The 23,043-nt window shown below is 37.0% G+C and overlaps 1 long non-coding RNA gene across 1 annotated transcript in view; it reads right to left on the bottom strand.

Annotated features, from left to right (window-relative positions):
* Positions 1–23,043, bottom strand: part of LOC139359128 (uncharacterized) — a 282,971-nt gene that overhangs the window by 99,207 nt on the left and 160,721 nt on the right. Inside the window, exons 4-5 of the long non-coding RNA XR_011614886.1 lie at positions 9,867–10,023; positions 1,109–2,562 (exon numbers count right to left, since the gene is read on the bottom strand). This is a non-coding gene — a long non-coding RNA (uncharacterized lncRNA). The remainder of the gene's footprint in view (positions 1–1,108; positions 2,563–9,866; positions 10,024–23,043) is intronic.

The raw sequence follows: 23,043 nt of genomic DNA, 5'->3' as shown, positions 1-23,043 counted from the left end.
GTGTTAATTCACTTAGGATAATGACCTGCAGCTGTATCAATGTTGCTGCAAAGACATAATTTCACTTATTTTTCAGGACTGTGTAATATTCCCTTGTTTATATGTACCATATTTTCTTTATCCAGGCCACATTGATGGTCATCCAGGTTGATTCCATAATTTTGGTATTGTTAATGGTGCTGTGATATACAAATGAGTACAGGTATCTTTTTGGTAGAACAATTTTTTTTTTCTTTTTGGTAGATCAGTAGTGGGATTGCTGGGTCAAATGGCAGTCTTATTTTTGTTGCTCTTTGAGGAACCTCCAAGCTGCTTTCCATAGGGGCTGAACTAATTACATTTTCACCAACAGTGTATAAGTGTTTCCATTTCTCTGAATCCTCACCAACATGTTATTTTATGACTTTTTAATAGTCATTCTGACTGGTGTGAGATGGTATCTCATTGTGGCTTTAGTCTGCATTTCTCCAACAATTAGTGATGTTGAGCATTTTTCTTTTCATATGTTTGTTGGCCTCATGTATGTCTTCTTTTGAAAAGTGTTCATGTCCTTTGTCCACTTTTCAATAGAGTCATTTGTTTTTTTTTCTTGTTGATGTGTTTATGTTGCTTATAGATTCTGGATATTAGTCTTCTGTTGGATGCATAGTTTGCAAATATTTTCTTCCATTCTGTAGGCTGTTTACAATTTTGATGGTTTATTACGGCTGTGCAAAATTTCTATAGTTTAATTAGGTACCAATTGTAAATTTTTGTTTTCATTGCTTTTGCTTTTGAGGTCTTAGTCATACATTCTTTGCCTAGGCAATGTCCAGAAGAATGTTTCCTAGGTTTACTTCTAGGATTTTTATAGTTTGAGGTCTTATATTTAAGTCTTTAATCCATCTTGAGTTACTTTTTGTGTATGCGAGACACACTTTTTGTGTATGCTGGAACACTGTATCTTTATTGGAAAGTGGTGTGTGGCAGATGAATAGACAGAAAAGACAGGGAATAAGAAATGGGGACTGCAACAATGGGAGCTGCAGAAAACATCACACAAATGTAAATTCATCTTCCACTAGAGGAGAGAGAGTTTTAAAGAATAAAAATTTCATTGTATATTCACCTCGTTTTAAGATGCATCCTTATATAAGTATCACTTAATCAGAATGGAAAGAAGATTCACCTTCTTTGTGGTAATTGTGTCGCTGGGACATTGGGTAGAAAATGGAGTCTATCCTGGGAAGTGGATATCTTCTCCATCAATCACACTGTGAAGAGGCTGTTCCTAAGGGAGGCAATGCTTAAGGAAAAGGTGATAATTAGACGTAAAGAAAGAAGATAGTTATCTCACTCTGGACCTTTTAAGAGTGACTTCCATATTCTAAGGTAGAAACAGGGCAGAAGGCATTCCTGTTTGTGGCAGACACTCCTGTTTCTAATAAGAAAGAAAGTGCTAATCATCAACCTTATAAAACAGATGTGGATTCACTATCTGTGTTATCTTTTTTCATTATCTCCCAACATTCACTATAACTATGTTAAATTACAATGTCGTCTCAACTATCACTGACCCAGTTCTCCCAGCTTTTACATTTCCCTTCTCTCCAGCAAGTCCTCTCTCACTTTTAATGTAATGTGATTTTTCCTTTATTATTTAAGATGATTCAATTCTGATATAGGAAATAGGAAAAAGAGACAAATGATGATAAATTAGATGTGGAAACAAGTAGCTTGTGAGGTATAGACAGAATTCATGAAAATATTAAGTAAATCAGTAAACTATATTATGGGTTAGGAATAGGTAACATAAGTAAAACAGGTATGCACCAGACGTAGAGACAGAAAGATCAAGTGGTACTTAATATTCATAATACACTGCATATACCTGAGACACATAATACTCCTGATACATAACAAATTCATGAGGCTTATGAAGGCACACAATATTTATGAGTTCTTAAATTGACCAACCATTTGTGACACCTATCTGACCCTACCTGCAGTCTCCCAAGAGACATAAATAAAATCTACAGCTGCTCATCAGGTTAAAAGATGAACTACATCTTGGCCGGGCGTACTTCTGTGTCTCTCTGATAGAACATATCTCGGGACTCAGATAGTACGTCCTTTCTATCTTCCTTGTACTCTATCCTAAGTGGATTATTTTACCTTTTTTCTTTTCCCTTGACCCTCCCCTGTGTTTTTAATTGAGTTACTAGTCTATGTTATTTGAAAATCTCTACTTGGTCAGTGTATCTTTCTATTCCTTGAACTCTGGGATGTATTTCCTGGGGGTATCATCAGAGGATGACAATGCAGTGAGGTAAATCTTCACACAAGAGCCAACATTCTCCTTATAACACTGCACACAACATTGGGCTCCCTAGAAATAGCAACTGAAATTTACAATGATATCTGTGAGTGCCTGTATTTATCCACAGAGTGAGAAAAATATAAAGAAGAACTTGCCAGAGACTTCCATCTGTCTGTACCCAGAGCCTGCCACATCCTTGCTCCGGTTGGATGGTGCTCATTGAGCATTCTTCTTTGGCTGGCACGTTGTCACCTTCCATACACCTGTGTGGACCCAAATATAACAAAATCTCCAATATACCACATGCAATTATTCAGCTTAGCTTTACCACTCAGTTTTACTTTGTCCTTAATCTTATTTTTTTCCCTCTTTGCAACATATAACTGCCTAAATGTTCTTCAACATAAATTGCTTTGTGAATACTTTTCTGTACTTAATTATCTGTCATGATCTTGCCTAGTGAAGTTAGGCTTCAGTGAGTAACTACTGAAGTTTTACCATCACTGTGTAAAAGACCAAAAAAAAAAATACCAGCTGCGGAATAATGCAAAAGCCAAACTTACACAAATAAGCTTTTATTTTATTTTATTTTAGTTGAGTTGAGTTGAGTTTATTTATTTTTGAGAAGGAGTCCCATTCTGTTGCCCAGGCTGGAATGCAATGGCACAATCTCGGCTTACTGCAACCTCTGCCTCCCAGGTTCAAGTGATTCTCCTGTCTCATCCTCCTGAGTAGCTGGGATTATAGACATGTGCCACAACCCCCAACTAATTTTTGTATTTTAGTAGAGATGAGGTTTCACCATGTTGGTCAGGCTGGTTTCAATCTCTTGACCTCCTGATCTGCCCACCTCGGCCTCCCAAAGTGCTGGGATTACAGGAGAAGCTTTTCTTTTATCAATTTATTTTGTTTACTCAGATGTGTCTCATTTGGCACTACAGCAACTTGAACATTTCCAAGTGCTTTAGTGCTACTAAGTGACATTTGAAGCAATTGGTGGCTGAATTTCACAGCCATCTCTTAGACTAATTATTTTTTTATCCGTTTACTTACAATTTTCAATATGATCCTTTTCTCCTCCTCCATCCTTGCCTCTCATCACTTCTAATCACTTCTAAATTTTTTCTTTCTTTTTTATTCAAAACCCCTACTTCTTTTATTCTTACATCCCTGCCCACTCTTTTTTGCCTTTCAAAATATTGATGTATTTCTTTTCAAATGGGGTTGTGATGGTGAATACTGTCAGCTTGATTGGACTGAAGGATGCAAAGTATTGTTCCTGGGTGTGTCTGTGAGGGTGTTGCCAAAGGAGATTAACATTTGAGTCCATGGGCTGGGGAAGGCAGACCCACCCTCAGTCTGGGTGGGCACCATCTAATCAGCTGCCAGCATGGTCAGTATATAAAACAGGCAGAAAAACATGAAAAGGCGTGACTGGCCTAGCCTCCCAGCCTACATCTTTCTCCCACACTGGATGCTTCCTGACCTTGAACATAGGACTCCAGGTTCTTCAGCTTTGGGACTCAGACTGGCTTTCTGGCTCCTCAGCTTGTAGACAGCCTATTGTGGGACCTTGTGATCACGTGAGTTAATACTACTTAAACTCCATATATATGTAATATAGGATATATATATATATATATCCTATTAGTTCTGTCACTCTAGAGGACCCTAATACATGAGTGCTTCTAGTACCAAGTGAGTCCTTTTTATAGACTTCCTTATGTTAATCCTAAAAATGACAAAGAACTAGGCATACAAAAAGGGTGAAAATATGTAGCATTTTAAAACAACACTTATACACACCTTAGAGAAAGTTTGATGACAAAATGGAAAAGCTTTGCCTTGGTGCTTTTTCTGTGAGCTTACACTTAGAGTTGAAGTGTGACACCTCCTTACCGATTGTGCATTTGGATAGGTAGAATTGGCTACCCAAGAACAGGGAGAAACTTTAGTATTATGACCATTGTTTTCAATTCTAAACACCTCATTTATAGACCCCCATATAGATAAGAACAATAATTGGCAAATTTATTATTTTAATAGCATCCCTTCTATCTGTAGTGGGGGGTAAAACTCAATATCCTTAGTATTCCACATGTTAAAAATTACTGGCCGTAATGATTGTAATTTACTCCTAAATACAAAGTTATTGATTACTGTGTTTCAGCATGTGTTTTTCCAAAGAAGTTTATTTTGCAGAGATGATGACCAGCTGCTAGCTGTATTTTAAGTCTAGTCTTTAGCCAATTTTTTAATCAGGGTCTATTGGAAATGTGGAAATGAGGCCAAGTTTCTCTGTGATGTCTTTGGTTCTTCATCCTTTCTCTTCCTGTAAGGGGCTTCAATATCACAACCATTACCCTTCTGCAACTCTTTCTTATCTCTACCTTTAGGAAAGGGTCAGATAGACATTATTGATTAGTTGGTCATTTAAGTCTATATGCTACCTTTTGCATATTTGCATATAAAGCATTTTCAAGAAGTAGTTGTTTCAGCATACATTATTTAACCAACTATGAGGCAGCAGATGCTGTTTCTTATGATTTTGTAATAATATCAGGTTATAGCACATAAATCCTACCTTCAACAGGTTAAAAATCTAATCAGGCTGGGGAACATAGCGAGGCCCGTATCTTTAAAAAAATATGATTTCTCTGATAAAGGAATTTCAGACATCAATTACCAGCTAACTTGGGAGTGAGAACAATGTTCGTTCTCTCTGCAAATTACTTGGCATGGATAGTTGGCTTTTAGAGTGAATGAGACTATTGTTCAGAGAATATAACACAACGGAAGATAAGGGGTTTTTGGAACAACATGTCAGAATTTGATATTAGTTTGCTATTTACTAGCTGCATGACTTGAAAAAAATAGTTAATTACTCCAAATATCAAATTTTTAATCTAGAAAATGAAGATGAAAATTACATCTCATAAAAATGTTTAGAGGATAATAAATTCAATAATTAATATGAGTTTAAAAATAAGAGGAAGAAATGACATGGGGTCAATTATTATACAAAGATTACGAATATACAGTTTGACAGAAGAAATAAAATCCACAGCTTAATAGATCAGTATGATGGCTATAGTTTATACAAATCTACAGCATATTTCAAAATAGTTAGAAGAGAACAATTCTGATGTTTCTAGCATAAAGAAAATATAAACATTTAAGGTGATGCATATCCCAATTACACTGATTTGATCTTGGCAAATTGTGTGATTGATGTATTAAATTATCATCTTACCCCAAATATATACATCTGTTATATATCAACATAAACGAAAAGTGAAAAAATAAGAAAGTTCCAACATATTACAACAATTATAATTCTTCTTCTCTAAGAATCTTCCTGAGAATAATATTAGTGAAAATGTGGTACGAGAAGTATATAAATACCTTCAGTGTATTGCTATTAAATACACTGTGTTGAAATTTTAAGACTGAAAATTACCATAGAAAAGCTCACATCTAATTAAATTTATATCAATGTCGCTAGCTATTCTCTGAATTGCATTAAATCCTTTCAGTGATCGTGCTTTACTGATTAACTTCTCTTTCTCCCATATTTCTTTCTTTTCTCTTAACCTTCTTAACAATATATTTAAAATATTTAGACGGTTTAAGTCTTCCCCATCTTATATCTTAAAAAATTCTTTTACACAACTCTGACCTTTAGGTTTCGTTTTTTCTGTCTCCTTCTCCTTATAGGCAAACTTCTTAAAATAATTACCCATATTTATTGCTTAAGTTTTTCACCACCTATATTCTTCCTCTGCCATTGATCAAAAATTTGATGTCAATCTTTGCTATTCCCATGGCCTCCAAAACCTTCTACATAATGATGGTGACCAAATCTCCAAATCAATTTTGTTTCACCACCAGGCTGAGAGCTCATGGCAACTGAAAAAAAAAATGCATTAACTCCCTTCTCTGCTACACCATACTATTCTTCCATACTATTCTTTCTCTTTATTTTAGTTAATAGGTACACCTGATGACCAAAGAGTTTCTCAATCCAAAGAGTCTCATTCTTCACTTCTCCTTCTTCTTCACCCTGTATTCAAATTTCACTCATATTGTTCAAAGTCTCTCTCTCTCTCTCTCTCTCTCTGATTCTCTGTGTTTTCCCTTGCATACTCTACCCTGCTTAACACCCTTCTCACTTAGTTTCCCCTCACCACCTGCCCTGCTCCCTGGGTCTTCATAAAGAGCAGATTTGTTTCCTGCTTTACCATCACTAGAGTTCAGTCTTGCCATTATCTATCTGTAACTCTCCACCTTGCACCCAAACTGTTCCTTGTCTCATTAAATGATATTCTATTTCAGCCAAATGCCCTAACATCATTGATCTCACACATCTACTCTATTAGCAAGTCCTTTCAGTTCCACATTTGAAGAATTTATTGAGACTAGGTACTGATCCCTAAGCCCACTACTATCATTTCAGTCTATTTCTTGTCAGGACACCTATAAGAGCTCCTCACAGGGCTCCCTGCTTCCATTGTTGTCTCTCCAGCAGTTCAAAGGCCAATCTTCTAAAAACCGTAAGTCAGGTTATTTCACATCCTTAGGGGAAAAGATGCCAATGGCTTTCCTAGTTGTTTATAGTGTTCTGTGGAACTTCCCAATGTGCCCTTCCATACATCATTTACAAACTTTCCAATCATACTCCCCATGGCTTACTCTGTTGTAACCACACCAGCTACCTTCTGTTTCTTGAACAAATCAAGATTGTTCCTGCCTCAGGCAGTTCCCTGTGTGTAGAATTTTCTTGCCTAACATCATCTCCTCACTCTTTCCAGTAATTCATAGTTAAAAATCACCTTTTATACAGGTCTTCTTGTACTATCTTATAGAATGGACTTCCCATACCAACCTAACCATCTCTTTCAACTTTCTGTCCCCTTACCATGCTGTACCTCCCTCACAGCACTTTAGCTCTTGAAACTTGACATTCATTTTGTACATGCTTATTTTATTGTCTCTCTGAGTGTGAGCTCCACGGAGCGATGAGTGTGTCCATCTTAAGTAGCACTCTATCGATTCTCAGTACAGAGCCAATGTATTGGCACATGGTATTTAATCAGCAAACATGGTATTACACATGGTATTTAATCCATAAAATTTTCAAAGAATAGATGTTGATTTATTTAATCTGTGAGACTCTAAGCAAGTAATTTATTCTCTATTTATCTTGGATCCATCTCCTGTAAAATAACAACACTGGAACCAAGGATCTTGGGGCAGCCTTCCAGCTCTAAATCTCCATCTTCCAGGACTCTGTGGCAATCTTTTTTCCAAATAGGTACCACTGTTATGGTCAAAGGCAGATCGCACAGATTCTTTAGAGGAGGTCATGTATACAGCCCCTGAAGCAAGAGGTTCCTGGAAGTCATGCTATCTCTCCATTGAACTCATCAACATAGAAAAGGTTTTTACTGTTGCTGTTTGGTATAGAACAGATTCTTTTACTGAAAGAGCAGAGGTCCTCAGGGGTTCCTCCTCTTTGCCACACTCTCATACCCCAGTGCAACCCCAAAAACATCTCTTACAGATCTTTCTGACTCTGAGGAGCACAGCTTGAAAATTAATGGTCTACAGAAACATTAACATTGTGTTGGAAGTCTTACTCTAATAAACCTGGTTCACAATCTTTCAAGGGCAGAGTAGAGTAACTGATCAGATGGGCTCCTGGGAATCGGGAAAAAGAGTTGGACTGACTGTTTTGGAGTTATCTGTATGGTGTGTGGGGGGTGTGTGTGTGTGTGTGTATGTGTTGGTGATGGTAAACATTAATTCTTATTAGTTAAAAAAATACAAAATAGCAAAAGATTAACTACCTTAGATAGCACATATAGCTCCATTTGGAGTAATTATCTGCTTTATTGATTAAACATTTTAGACAACACAATTAAAGTGCTTATGTACTAGGCCTTTGCTTCCTAAAATTCACCAATTATTCTAACTTGTATTTCACATTTTAGTTTTAAAATACATTTTACCTCTGCTTTTTTCCTATAACTTATGGAATTAATAACCAAAAAATAACAGCAAATTCAATATGCATTTTTTTTTTTTTTTTTTTTTTTTTTTTTTGAGACGGAGTCTCGCTCTGTAGCCCAGGCTAGAGTGCAGTGGCCGGATCTCAGCTCACTGCAAGCTCCGCCTCCCGGGTTCTCGCCATTCTCCGGCCTCAGCCTCCCAGGTAGCTGGGACTACAGGCGCCCGCCACCTCGCCCGGCTAGTTTTTTGTATTTCTTAGTAGAGACGGGGTTTCACCATGTTATCCAGGATGGTCTCGATCTCCTGACCTCGTGATCCACCCGTCTCGGCCTCCCAAAGTGCTGGGATTACAGGCTTGAGCCACCGCGCCCGGCCTCAATATGCATTTTTTATTAATTAAAACTAAAGAGGTTTTGACATCTAGAATTTTACAAAGGGTGGGCTTAGAGACTTATGCAAATAAAAACGAACTAAAACAATGGCAAATTTTGTCAAAACAATAAAAAGAAGGTTATTAAGGCAAAACTCATAGTTGTTGTAACAGAATATATATCACTTCTGCAATAATTTTACAGAAAATTTTCACAAGAACTAAATAATGGTGCCATATGTCTTTAAATCTATGATCTAGTGCTTTTAATTTTGAAATACTAGTGAGCCCCATTTTTGTCTATATGTCAAACCTGTGAATATTTCTTTTTTATTTCTGTTTATATTTATAAACTGCATCCTAAGAGATTCAAAGGTTAATGTTTTACTCAGTATGAAAGTGTGGAATGTATTTTTAGTGATACTTGATGCACAAACATGAAGAATTCTGCCAATAATATAGATTACACTACAGCAGATTGCACCATTATTTATAGGACAACTGTCTGAGAAGCAAAATAAACTCTTAAAGTTGCCACCAGCATAATTTGAGATATGCTAAAGTGCACAATTCTATAGATAGATAGATAGATAGATAGATAGATAGATAGATAGATAGATAGATACATGGATACATAGATAGATACATAGATAGATAGATATAGATGAGTTGTAATTATATTTACAGCAAGCACCTTAAGTGACAATGACCACATAGATTATTGAACTTGCAAGCATGTGTTAGCTTTTCTTGGGGATACAAGATCAATGAGTTATACTGGCTGGCCTCTATTATGCATGTTTTCTAATATACCTTGATAATTAAGTGAAAAAGGATATCTTCATGGTATTTGTCACTGATTAAAATCTCTTAAGCAATTTTGTAGCTTTAAATAATGTCTTCTTAATATGTGTGTGCACACACACGCATGTATGTATACAATGACTGACCAGCCTCTTATATCTGAGATTTTTAACTTAGTATTTTCTCATAAAGCATTTCGCTACACATATATATTTAATAGTCATGTACATCAAATACAATGCAAATTCAGTTGTGAAATGTATGTTTATTGCCTATGATCTAAAGCTTTTTTTAGTAGCAATAGGTAAAATAAAAGCAAAAAAGAAAATCCGAGGACTGGAAAGTGGGGAGGTGCTATGGTAAAGAAGTGTGAATACTCACAGCATAGATTCTCCATGGCTATTGCTGAAGGCACAATCTCTCTTGCTGAGAAATCAATGAATCTTCCAAAAACTGGAAGTGTGTCCTCCTCCCACTGTTACAGGAGATGCTCATCTGGTTGGTATACAATTTCAGAACAAGAGTCCCATGATCCACTCTATGAAGAAACATGTGGCAACACAAATTTCTTACAAAAACCAGTCGTGACATTATCATAAACTCCCAGTGCATAGCTCTGGGCCCATTTGGTGAGTTATTGGAAAAGAATAACTGCTCCAAGTAGTTAGTGTCACAAGATGCCCTTGCAAGACTTTTAATTTTATCAAAGAAGAGCAATCAGTTTCTTTTCAATTCACTTAAGTCTGGATACTATTTGAAACACTAAAGCAATGCTGCTATATAATTTTCCAAGTTACGTGCTCCTTTTAGTGCTATATGATTTTCCAAGTTATATCTTCACGGTGCTTGATTTAAGCAATCCCTATTGTTGGACTGCTACATTGCTTTTCTTTGTATTAATTTTTGCTTATGTGGCAGAGATTTATTAAACATATTTGTATAAACTTTCAGTACAAATATCTATTTACCTGTGAGAATCCTAGGATTAAAGAGTATGAACTCTTAAAATATGTATATGTTCATTATTTTCTTTCTTTCCTACAGGATGGACCAATTTTCATTTAACCATCAGTAGATAAGAGTGCTTGTCTCAATGTCTCAAGAATTTATCTAATAAATCTTAGCCAACTTGATATGTCCAAAAGGGTATCTCAGTATTGTTTGATTTTAATTACTTCACTTAATAACCAGGTAGTGCATTTTCCATATATTGAATTATTTATAGTGATCTTTTAAATTATTAGTATATCCGGTTTTCTATTTTCCTTCTAATCTTTAGGATGTCTTTAGATGTGTGTTACTTTAAGTGTAGAAATTTAATCTATTTACATTAAGAGAAATTGGACATCTTATTTTATCAATAAAGTTTAGAGATCTAATTTTAAAATGGACAACAGCAAAAAATCAGGAGAGTGCTCTCACAGGTTTGTGCTTAATGGTGGTAACGTAATGGGACAGCCCAATCAATCCTGTGTGCAAGGATGCCCATACTTGGTTCATCTGTCCGATTAATCACTGATGCTTTCATCAGCTTAAAAAAAAAAGGGAAGGAAAAATTCGAAGCTTTCCCCATGAGGCCATCTCCCCGTTTTCTTTAGTTGTGTAAATACCACAGGCACTTGCCCACTTAAAACTTATTTGAAGGACTTCAGTCGTGTGTGTGGTAGTAAAATGGAGCAAGTGAACTAGACTGTCCTATCAGCCCACTGGCATTTTAAAATCAATTATTGCCATGGTGAGTCATATCAAACGTCAGCCCCACATAATATAATATAATATAATGTTACCTGAGCTGTGCTCAGGTAATAATCAGATGATTTCCAATTACTGCTAAGCGCCAAGATTTGTCTAATTTACCTCACACTTACCTGATGGGTCCCAAAGCACCACCACATGCCAGGGAGATGGGTCTGCAAAAGGCTGCAAATCTGGTTGTATGCCAGGTTAGGACAATCCCTCTTGGTGGTCTTTCTATTAGATCCAGATCCTAAAGCTAGGGGTTCTCTCCTAACATGGTGAATTAATTCCTCTTTGTTGCCTTTTATGCTAGAAAAGTTTGTTTATGAAGACAGCAGTTCACTCCCACAGTTTTACTTAACTTTCAGACTTGGGAGGAAAGGCATTGGATATCTGGGACCCTTCCTTCCCAGAATGCACATGGCTCCTTATACTCCCCCAGATTCTTCTTTTTCAGGGGCTAGAGAAACTTTCCATAAGCCAAACTCACATTACTACACAATTTCTCCAACACAAGAAGTTTCTGCTTGTCTTAAAATTTTATAACCAAGAAACACAACCGAAGTAACACTTTCTAGAACATAGAAAATTTCTTTCTTGTTGATTTTTGGCAGCTTATTTTATTAAAAGTAAAACAGCCACAAGATTTACCTTACTGATTATTCTGATTAGAATGTCTTAAATTTGAAAGACAATTTTAAGATTATTTTACAATGTATTATATGTTTTGACAACATTAATGTTATATAATTTATTAGATGGAAAATATTATAGGAAACATAATTGTATATTCAGAACACCTTATCTACTTCCTTCTTTCATTCTCTTCAGTTACGGTAATTCTTCTGAGCATCATTTGAGATGGTTCTATTTGTTCTGTTCTTACAGAGTCAGTTCATTGTCAGAGCGTGAATGCAAACTCCTTTCCTCTCTCTTGTAATGGCTTGACTTGAGGAGTTTCAGATGGCTGAAATCCGGTCTGATTTAAGCTGGGTCATTATTTCTTCTGTTCTTGAGCCACAATGTTACCAAACCAGCAAAAAAGCCCAAAATAACCAAATGGTGATTTCTAAATTAATTCCAGGAAAGTTTATGAAAAATTTACTGAATACCAGGTGCTGTGCAAAGTTCTAAACTGGCAGCGATGAAAAATGCAGGTAAAATGCCGTGTCCTCCAAAAACTGACAGTGCTTAAGGAGTAACAGTCGGCTAAATGAAAATAGGAAGAAAATTGCAAAAGAAACTCTAATTGTGGTTTGGTCTCTAATGTGTATGTGGTTTTAAACATAGTTTTTACCTCTCTGGGTTTCAGTTTCTATATGTAAAAACTGTGGAATACATTTTCAAATTTTAAAATTCTATGAATTTTTTACAGGGTAGCTGACAATTTTTACATTTTGGTGAATGGAACTTTCAAATGAAAATTATAGTTAAGATTTAAAAATTTGAAAGCTTTGGTTTGACTGTCTCTTTTAATTACTGTTACTGCTTCACTTATTCACAACCACGTAAGTTCTCATTGTTTGGTTTTTAAATATTGTGGTAAAAATATGTATGACACCAAATTTGTCATTTCGACCATATCTAAGTGTACAATTTAGTATAATTATATTCACAATGTTGTGCAAACATCACCTCTATTTCCAAAACGTTTTCATCACTCCAAATAGAAACTCTGGGGTCATTAAGCAATAACTCCCCGTTATTTCCTCCCCTGATCCTTGGTAACCTCTAATCTAACTTCTATCTCTATACATTTGCTTATTCTTAATATCTAATATAAATGAAATCATACAATATTTTTTCTTTTGCAGCTGATTAAATCACTAGGCATGTTTTCAAGTTTCATCCATGTTGAAACATGTATTAGAAATTTCATTATATGACTGAATAATATTTCACTATATGGATATGTATACACACGCCTGCACACACCCACACTTTTTTAAATCCATTTAACTGTTGATGGACACCTACAATATTTCCATCTCTTGGCTATTTATTGTGGATAACGCTGAAAGGGACATTGCTGTACAAGTATCTGTTTGAGTCCCTGCTTCCAATCGCTTTGGGTATATGCCTTGTAGAATTCTGGACCATTCAGTAATTCTATATTTAGCCCACTGAGAAGCCATTAAACTCCTTTCAATAGTGGCTACACCATTTTATATTCCCACCAGCGGTTCACATGGGTTTCCATTCCTGCACATCTTGGATATTTGTTATTTTCCATTTTTTGGATAATAGCCATCCTAATGAGTGTAGAGGAGTATCTCATTATGGTTTTGATTTGCATTTTCCTCATTATTAGTGATGTTAATAAACTTTTCATGTGCTTGTTAGCAAGCAATTGGTACATCTTCTTCGGAGAAATGTCTATTTAAGTATTTTGCCCATTTTTAAAGCTGGGTTTTTTGTTGTTGTTGTTGTTGTTGAGTTAGGAGTTCTTTGTATGTTCTGGATATCAAACTCCTGTTAGATATGTGATTTGCCAGTACTTTCTACCATTCTGTGGATTTGCTTCTCACTTTCTTGATCATATCCTATGATGCATAAAACTTTGTAATTTTAATGAGGTCTAATTTTTCTATTTTTTGCTCACTTGTTTCATTTTATTGCTTATGATTTTGATGCCGTATACAGGAATCCATTGTGAACTCACAGTTATGAAGATTTATACCTATGTTTCCTTGTAGAGTTTTAGGATTTTAGCTATTATATTGAGGTCATTGATTCATATTCGATTAATTTTAGTATATGGCATGAGGCAGGGGCCCAAATCCACACTTTTGCATATGAAAATCCAGTTGTTGCAAAATTATTTCTCCCTTTCTTTGCAGATTAGCCCTAAGCTTGAGTACTTCTTCAACACTTGTTTGTACAGGGCTGTACTAAGCCAAGAAATATGCCATAGATGAAAGCACAGGGTCTTCTCAAGTCTGTTATGGGAATAAGTATGGCTTCTAAATTCCCTACACTACATATGTATTTTTGAATGTCCTGATTTCCCAAAAAATTTGCCCCCAGCATTATTCCCTGGCATGGACCATTTATTGTGTATCTCAGCCATAATCTTTTGCCCCAGGTGACTGTGGGCTGTTCATTAGCTTTATAATACTTTTCTACACTGAGTTCAGTGTTAAATGAAATGAAGATAAGGACCTTGCATCAGTAGTTCTGGTAGCCCCTAGGCAAGTGATAAAGATATAACCAATTATTTGTGAATAATATCCACTTTACTCCCTCCAGAACCTGGGACCAGGATCCCACCTTGGAAACACAGGCCACTAAGTCAATAAAGGAGTGGGACAAGGCCAATACAAAGTTTTCCTATATGTAAGTTGCTTTTGACTTTTAACTGAGCTTAAAATCTCAGCTGAAGTTTGAGTAAAGATTATTAACCCAAATGGAGGGCTGATTAAAAAAATTTTTTTTCATTATATAACCTCATCTTAGTTCCTATTTTTATTTTTTCAAGGGCTTTTAAAATACTTACATATCTTTATCTAATTTATTTTCTATCTACTGGAAAGTGTCTGTAGCCCTGAATTCTTGAAATAGACATTTTTCAGAGCCAAGAACTTTCTGGATGATTTTTGGGTCTGCAGTTACTTAAATAATAAGTTGCTACTCATTTATATATTTTTCTCCGATGTATTTCTCTCCTTGTCAGACCAAATTAAACAGAGTAAAACAATAACTAAGCTAATAGATGAATAATTAACAATGATATTTCATGTCCAATGTCTGCTAACCTGTGATCATTCTAAGTAGTCGGCAGAAGGTTTGCCAGTTACAGTGGTTTATTTTAAAAAGCGTCAGTTTTGTCATATTTGTTATATTTTGTGGCAAATAGGCAGTCAGAACATTGGTGTTTGTGGATTATGGATGAATTCTATAAGTAATACCATTCATTTTCACATTTCTAGCCTACACCTATTCCTATATGTTATATATATATACACACACATATATATACTACTTTAATTAATCTTAATATTAACTAAAAATTAGCCTGTATTCTATTTGCTATTGTTAAGTGAAGTGTTTCTTTCTTGTTTTCTCCAAAAAGTTCTAATTTGCATAGATTTCCAGGACAACACTGTTCTTTACTTACAAATGCCTGTATTTCTATTATTTCTGATATGCCCTCAAGGGTTTTAATTGATGAAATGAGTCTTTTTCTTAATGTCATTTACTATGTTGATTTTTTTTCAATATTTCTGCCATTCATTAGAATTTTATTCTACTTATTCCCAGAAAAAATTTTACACTTCACAGGCTAAAATGATATACATGGATGGGCTCTATAATGCTTTGGAATGCTCTGGTTAGCTACATTTTTTGAAGTTTTGCTCACTAAAAAATGGCATGAGAATTTAAAAGTTATATTCTTAGCTTTAAAAAGTCAGTCAAAATTCTTTCAGACACATGGTCCATTTCTAATACTCAGGACAGATCAGGAGGGGGTGGTAGGCAGAAACTGGAAGGAGATTATTCATTGGTATAGAACAGTTGATGAGATCCTGATTTACCCACAGAAGACGACAGACTGAAAGGTAGCTAATAACATCACTGGAGCTGGAAACTGAGACATGATTTAACAAATGATTGACACATCAGGGCTAGGAAAGAGTCTACCTTTTTACTGGGGTTCTAACCAGGGTTCTCATCCTAAAGCTTAAATAAATTAGATATAAGAGAAACCTCCTTTACTAAACAAAACCCGGAGATCCAACATTTCAGCATCGTAAGAAGAAGCTGGAGGAGGATGAGGTCAGTTCACTAATCTGCTCTGACTCTGTTTCTCCTTGATATTTTTCCCATTTGGTTCCCTCACTCGGATTAACACTGTTACCTTCACACTGAGTTATTCCATTTTCATGCTCTGGTACAGTACAGAAAGAAATGCTGTCTCATGGGTTTTCAAAGCACAACGAAAATGGCTTTAATATTAACAAATAAGACTATAAAGAAAACAAATATATGGGCTCCTACTTGCCATGTGTAGGTTTATTAATACCTCGCTATAATGAAGGCTATTCCAATGTGTACACGTTTTATCCATCTCTGTCTCCAGTGTCAGAGCTGGGATACAGCTTCACCATCACCTTGTCTGCATTTCCTGCTTTCCCATTCCCAGGTTGCGTTCATGTCAAAGTTGCCAACATACCTCCAGCGAAAAAGAATTTAATGCAACTGGTAATGCTAACCCTTCTACTCACTATTAACCCAAATGTTTACATTGCATATTTTAGCCTTCCATAATTTTCACTTTGTGTATTTAAATGAGCATGTACAAATGTTTAGCTCTCAATTGTGAATTTTCTCACTTAAAAATCACGAGGCTATGCAGAAAGATGCAATTCCTTATTCTTTTCCCCTCTCTTTATTTTATATTCTTTAAGTCTGATTTAATCTGTAAGTTTGATTTAACTCCTGAAGTCTGATGCAGACATTGCCATACCCAGTCTTCCCATTATTTATGGCTTCTTGCTGAGGACACTGTCTCTTTACATTTTGTTCATTTTCTTTCAGAGAGTCTATGAGATTACTTTGAAAATATTTTTCTTGGAAGCATTTTTGAAGTTTTTTTTCTCTAGTTTTGAATGAATCATCTGATTTCTGCTCTTTATTTAAACATCATTTCAAAATTTAATCTCCATAAGACTAAAGAACATTCTGTGTGATAGCAGACATTTTCTGCACAGAATTACAAAAGGGAAACAAAGTATTGTTATAGTAACTTGGACTTTTAATCATGTTTATTTGTATGTTTGTGAACTTCCTATTTCACTGCAAACCACAGTCCAACATTCTGTGTAAACTTTTTTTTTTTTTTTTTTTTTTTTTGAGGCAGAGTCTCGCTCTGTCGCCCAGGCTGGAGTGCAGTGGCGCAATCTCGGCTCACTGCAAGCTCCGCCTCTCGGGTTCCGCCATTCTCCTGCCTCAGCCTCCCGAGTAGCTGGGACTACAGGCGCCGCCACCACGCCCGGCTAATTTTTTTGTATTTTTAGTGGAGACGGGGTTTCATTGTTTTAGCCAGGATGGTTTCGATCTCCTGACCTCGTGATCCGCCCGTCTCGGCCTCCCAAAGTGCTGGGATTACAGGCTTGAGCCACCGCGCCCGGCCTCTGTGTAAACTTCTTATTCATTAGTTTAACATTTAATTATTTTAATGTGAATTAAATTATTCAAAAATGTTTATTAGATGCCCACAGTCGGCCAGGCCCTTTTCACACACTTGGCATTTGTTATACAACAGACAGAAGCCTTGTTTTTATTTTTGTGGCAGGTGGTGAAGGAGAACAACAAATTTAAGATATACATTATATTATGCCAGAGTATATCTGTATATTAACGTTATATGTAATAAGAGTCTATGTGGAAAATAAAATGGGCCAGTAAAGCAGGGCAGTAGACAAATCAAGTGCTAGGGTGGAATGGGCAAATTAAAATATTAAATAATGTTACCACCATAGACCTCTCAAGGAGAAAACATTTGAGTCAAGATTTCAAGGAGCAAGAAAATTAGCCAAACAGATGTCAAGAAGAAATCCTTCCAGCTATCCAGCTATAAAAAGCAGGCCAAGCAAGTATTCTGTTATTTCAAAATAAATCACCACAAACAGTAAGTTAAAACAATACCCATTTCTTATCTCACACTTGTATAGCTCAGAGGTCTGGGTAGATGTGACTGGGTTCTCTGTTTAGAGTTTCACCAGGCCAAAAGCAAGGTTTTCGGCAGAGCAGGCTATCTGGAGGACCTGGGGAAGAATCTACTTCCCAGCTAATTCAGGTCACTGGTAAAATTCAGTTTCTCATGGTTACAGGTAGAAGTCAACATTGGAGGCCAGCAGGGGATCACAATCAGCTCCCAGAAATCACTCTTAGTTCTTCCAGGCAGCCCATGCCATTCCAGTGGCAGAGAACCTTCCCTGTGACAAACCTCTCTCATGTTTTAGATCTCCCTGGCTTCCTCTTCTGCTACCATCCAGAGAAGACTCTCTACCTTTAAAGAGCTCATGCAATAAGGTTAGATCCACTTATATAGTCTTCTTTTTAATTAATTCAAAGTCAACTGATGATTAGCCTCAATTACATTGCCAAGATCCATTTATTCCAGGTAATGACACATATTCATGGATGTGATCTCTCATCATAATCAGTCCTGGGATCAGGGTGAGATATTTTGGGAAGGCATTTTATAAGTCTGCCTACCACAGGCCCTAAGGCAATGATATTCCAGGAACATCAAGAAGACACAGGTAGCTGGAGAGGAGAGTACGAGGGGGTTCCGAGAGGTAATAAGCGACCCTTATGCAGGGTCTGCAAGGTGTGGGGAAGAGTTCATGGAGGTAATGGAAGATGCTCACATGCGGTGCTGTAGGTTATCTTAAGAACTTTGAATGTTATATGGAGTGAAATATGGAGCCAAAACAGGATTTAGGATAGAGATTTTAAATACTTTTCTTACTTGAGGACAAACCATTGCACCGAAGAACAAAGTATATATATTTTTCTTCTAAACGTTGCTGAATATTTTATAATAAGTAGCTTTTAATTCTTTTAATTTATTTTTATATTAGCATTAGAAATAAACATTTAAACATTTCTTTCCTGAAATGGAACCATCAGAGAATTTTTTTTAAAAATTATGTTCCAATGGAAGCAGATGATCATTTATAAAGCAAATACATTTGACACATTTGGTACTCAAGAGAAATCTTTTCAGACTTCATGATCAAATTCTGTCAAATTTTCTAGTCATTTCCTTTATAATTTGTTTTTATAGTTGCTTTTTATTTGATTAAATGTTAGTAACAATTCTGATGAAAATTGCAATGATCATGACAGCATTGATGAGTGCTTACTAAATTCCTGCACTCGGCAGACATTTTTCTCAGTGCTTTACTTCTTTAATTCATCAGTCATCACAAAAATCCCTAGAGGTAGCAACTATAATTTTTTCCATTTTATACATGAGGATAGTGGGGCATGGAGAGCTTAAGAAATCTGATCTGGAAATGCTAATTTGTTTCACTGTTGTAACTATTTTACTATATACATGTACCACATAACATCATGTTGTATACCTTAAATACACACAACAAAATTTTATTTTTAATATAATAATAATAATAAATCTATTCTGGGTCTCACAGCTACCATGACACACTAAGTGCAATGAACATGCAACATCACATTTAAACCTTACAACTCTTCACACATACTATATGAGAAAGGTACTATGATCATTACTATTTTTCAACAACAACAAAAACACACTAAGCTATATGGTTGTTAGGTAGCTTTTTCACACTCATATGGTTAAGTGGCAGAGTCTGACTTGAGTTTATGCCCTCTGGCTCTAAGGCCTGGGATCAATAACCCCTGTTAACATTTCTTGTCTTGAGAACACAGAAGTCTGGGCTGAGCCCACCTTGAACTAAGGGGCGGGTCAGCAAACTTTTCATAAAAAGGACCAGATGGAAAAAAGACACTATAGGGGCGGAGCAAGATGGCCGAATAGGAACAGCTCCAGTCTCCAGCTCCCAGCACGAGCGACACAGAAGACAGGTGATTTCTGCATTTTCAACTGAGGTACTGGGTTCTTCTCATTAGGGAGTGCCGGACAATCAGTGCTGGTCAGCTGCTGCAGCCTGACCAGCGAGAGCTGAAGCAGGGCAAGGCATCACCTCACCTGGGAAGTGCAAGGGGGAAGGGAATCCCTTTTCCTAGCCAGGAGAACTGAGATACACAACACCTGGAAAATCGGGTAACTCTCACCCCAATACTGCGCTTTACCAAGGGTCTTAGCAAACGGGCACACCATTATATCCCACACCTGGCCGGAAGGGTCCCACACCCACGGAGCCTCCCTCATTGCTAGTACAGCAGTCTGCGATCTAACAGCAAGGCAGCAGAGAGGCTGGGGGAGGGGCGCCCACCATTGCTGAGGCTTAAGTATGTAAACAAAGCCCCTGGGAAGCTCAAACTGGGTGGAGCTCACAGCAGCTCAAGGAAACCTGCCTGTCTCTGTAGACTCCACCTCTGGGGACAGGGCACAGCTAAACAACAACAACAACAACAAAAAGCAGCAGAAACCTCTACAGATGCAAACGACTCTGTCTGACAGCTTTGAAGAGAGCAGTGGATCTCCCAACACGGATGTTGAGATCTGAGAATGGACAGACTCCCTGCTCAAGTGGGTCCCTGACCCCTGAGTAGCCTAACTGGGAGACATCCCCCACTAGGGGCAGACCGACACCCGACACCTGACACGGTGGAGTACACCCCTGAGAGGAAGCTTCCAAAGCAAGAATCAGACAGGTACCCTCGCTGTTCAGCAATATTCTATCTTCTGCAGCCTCTGCTGCTGATACCCAGGCAAACAGGGTCTGGAGTGGACCTCAAGCAACCTCCCACAGACCTACAGCTGAGGGTCCTGACTGTTAGAAGGAAAACTAACAAACGACACCCACACCAAAACCCCATCAGTACGTCACCATCATTAAAGACCAGAGGCAGATAAAACCACAAAGATGGGGAAAAAGCAGGGCAGAAAAGCTGGAAATTCAAAAAATAAGAGTGCATCGCCCCCTGCAAAGGAACACAGCTCATCACCAACAATGGATCAAAGCTGGACGGAGAATGACTTTGACGAGGTGAAAGAAGAAGGCTTCAGTCCATCAAACTTCTCAGAGCTAAAGGAGGAATTACGTACCCAGTGCAAAGAAACTAAAAGTCTTGAAAAAAGAGTGGAAGAATTGATAACTAGAATAATTAATGCAGAGAAGGCCATAAACAAACTGACAGAGATGAAAACCATGACACAGGAAATATGTGACAAATGCACAAGCTTCAGTAACCGACTCGATCAACTGGTAGAAAGAGTATCAGTGATTGAGGATCAAATGAATGAAATGAAGCGAGAAGAGAAATCTAAAGAAAAAAGAAGAAAAAGAAATGAACAAAGCCTGCAAGAAGTATGGGATTATGTAAAAAGACCAAATCTACGTCTGATTGGGGTCCCTGAAAGTGAGGGGGAAAATGGAGCCAAGTTGGAAAACACTCTTCAGGATATCATCCAGGAGAACTTCCCCAACCTAGTAGGGCAGGCCAATATTCAAATTCAGGAAATACAGAGAACGTCACAAAGATACTCCTCGAGAAGAGCAACTCCAAGACACATAATTGCCAGATTCACCAAAGTTGAAATGAAGGAAAAAATCTTAAGGGCAGCCAGAGAGAAAGGTCAGGGTACCCACAAAGGGAAGCCCATCAGACTAAGAGCAGATCTCTCGGCAGAAACTCTACAAACCAGAAGAGAGTGGGGGCCAATATTCAACATTCTTAAAGAAAAGAATTTTAAACCCAGAATTTCATATCCAGCCAAACTAAGTTTCATAAGTGAAGGAGAAATAAAATCCTTTACAGATAAGCAAATGCTTAGGGATTCTGTCACCACCAGGCCTGCCTTACAGGAGACCCTGAAGGAAGCACTAAACATGGAAAGGAACAACCGGTACCAGCCATTGCAAAAACATGCCAAAATGTAAAGACCATCAAGGCTAGGAAGAAACTGCATCAACTAACGAGCAAAATAACCAGTTAATATCATAATGGCAGGATCAAGTTCACACATAACAATCTTAACCTTAAATGTAAATGGACTAAATGCTCCAATTAAAAGACACAGACTGGCAAACTGGATAAAGAGTCAAGACCCATCAGTTTGCTGTATTCAGGAGACCCATCTCATGTGCAGAGACATACATAGGCTCAAAATAAAGGGATGGAGGAAGATCTACCAAGCAAATGGAGAACAAAAAAAAGCAGGGGTTGCAAATTAGTCTCTGATAAAACAGACTTTAAACCATCAAAGATCAAAAGAGACAAAGAAGGCCATCACATAATGGTAAAGGGATCAATTCAACAGGAAGAGCTCACTATCCTAAATATATGTGCACCCAACACAGGAGCACCCAGATTCATAAAGCAAGTCCTTAGAGACTTACAAAGAGACTTAGACTCCCATACAATAATAATGGGAGACTTCAACACCCCACTGTCAACATTAGACAGATCAACGAGACAGAAAGTTAACAAGGATATCCAGGAATTGAACTCATCTCTGCAGCAAGCAGACCTAATAGACATCTACAGAACTCTCCACCCCAAATCAACAGAATATACATTCTTCTCAGCACCACATCACACTTATTCCAAAATTGACCACATAATTGGAAGTAAAGCACTCCTCAGCAAATGTACAAGAACAGAAATTATAACAAACTGTCTCTCAGACCACAGTGCAATCAAACTAGAACTCAGGACTAAGAAACTCAATCAAAATGCTCAACTACATGGAAACTGAATAACCTGCTCCTGAATGACTACTGGGTACATAACGAAATGAAGGCAGACATAAAGATGTTCTTTGAAACCAATGAGAACAAAGATACAATATACCAGAATCTCTGGGACACATTTAAAGCAGTGTGTAGAGGGAAATTTATAGCACTAAATGCCCACAAGAAAAAGCTGGAAAGATCTAAAATTGACACTCTAACATCACAATTAAAAGAACTAGAGAAGTAAGAGCAAACACATTCGAAAGCTAGCAGAAGGCAAGAAATAACTAAGATCAGAGCAGAACTGAAGGAGATAGAGACACAAAAAACCCTCCAAAAAATCAATGAATCCAGGAGTTGGTTTTTTGAAAAGATCAACAAAATTGATAGACTGCTAGCAAGACTAATAAAGAAGAAAAGAGAGAAGAATCAAATAGATGAAATAAAAAATGATAAAGGGGATA

The sequence above is a fragment of the Macaca nemestrina genome, chromosome 16 (assembly GCF_043159975.1).
Source record: "Macaca nemestrina isolate mMacNem1 chromosome 16, mMacNem.hap1, whole genome shotgun sequence".
Lineage (NCBI taxonomy): Eukaryota > Metazoa > Chordata > Mammalia > Primates > Cercopithecidae > Macaca > Macaca nemestrina.
The sequence above is the reverse complement of the archived record's forward strand: the minus strand, read 5'-3'. Positions and strand labels throughout refer to the sequence as shown.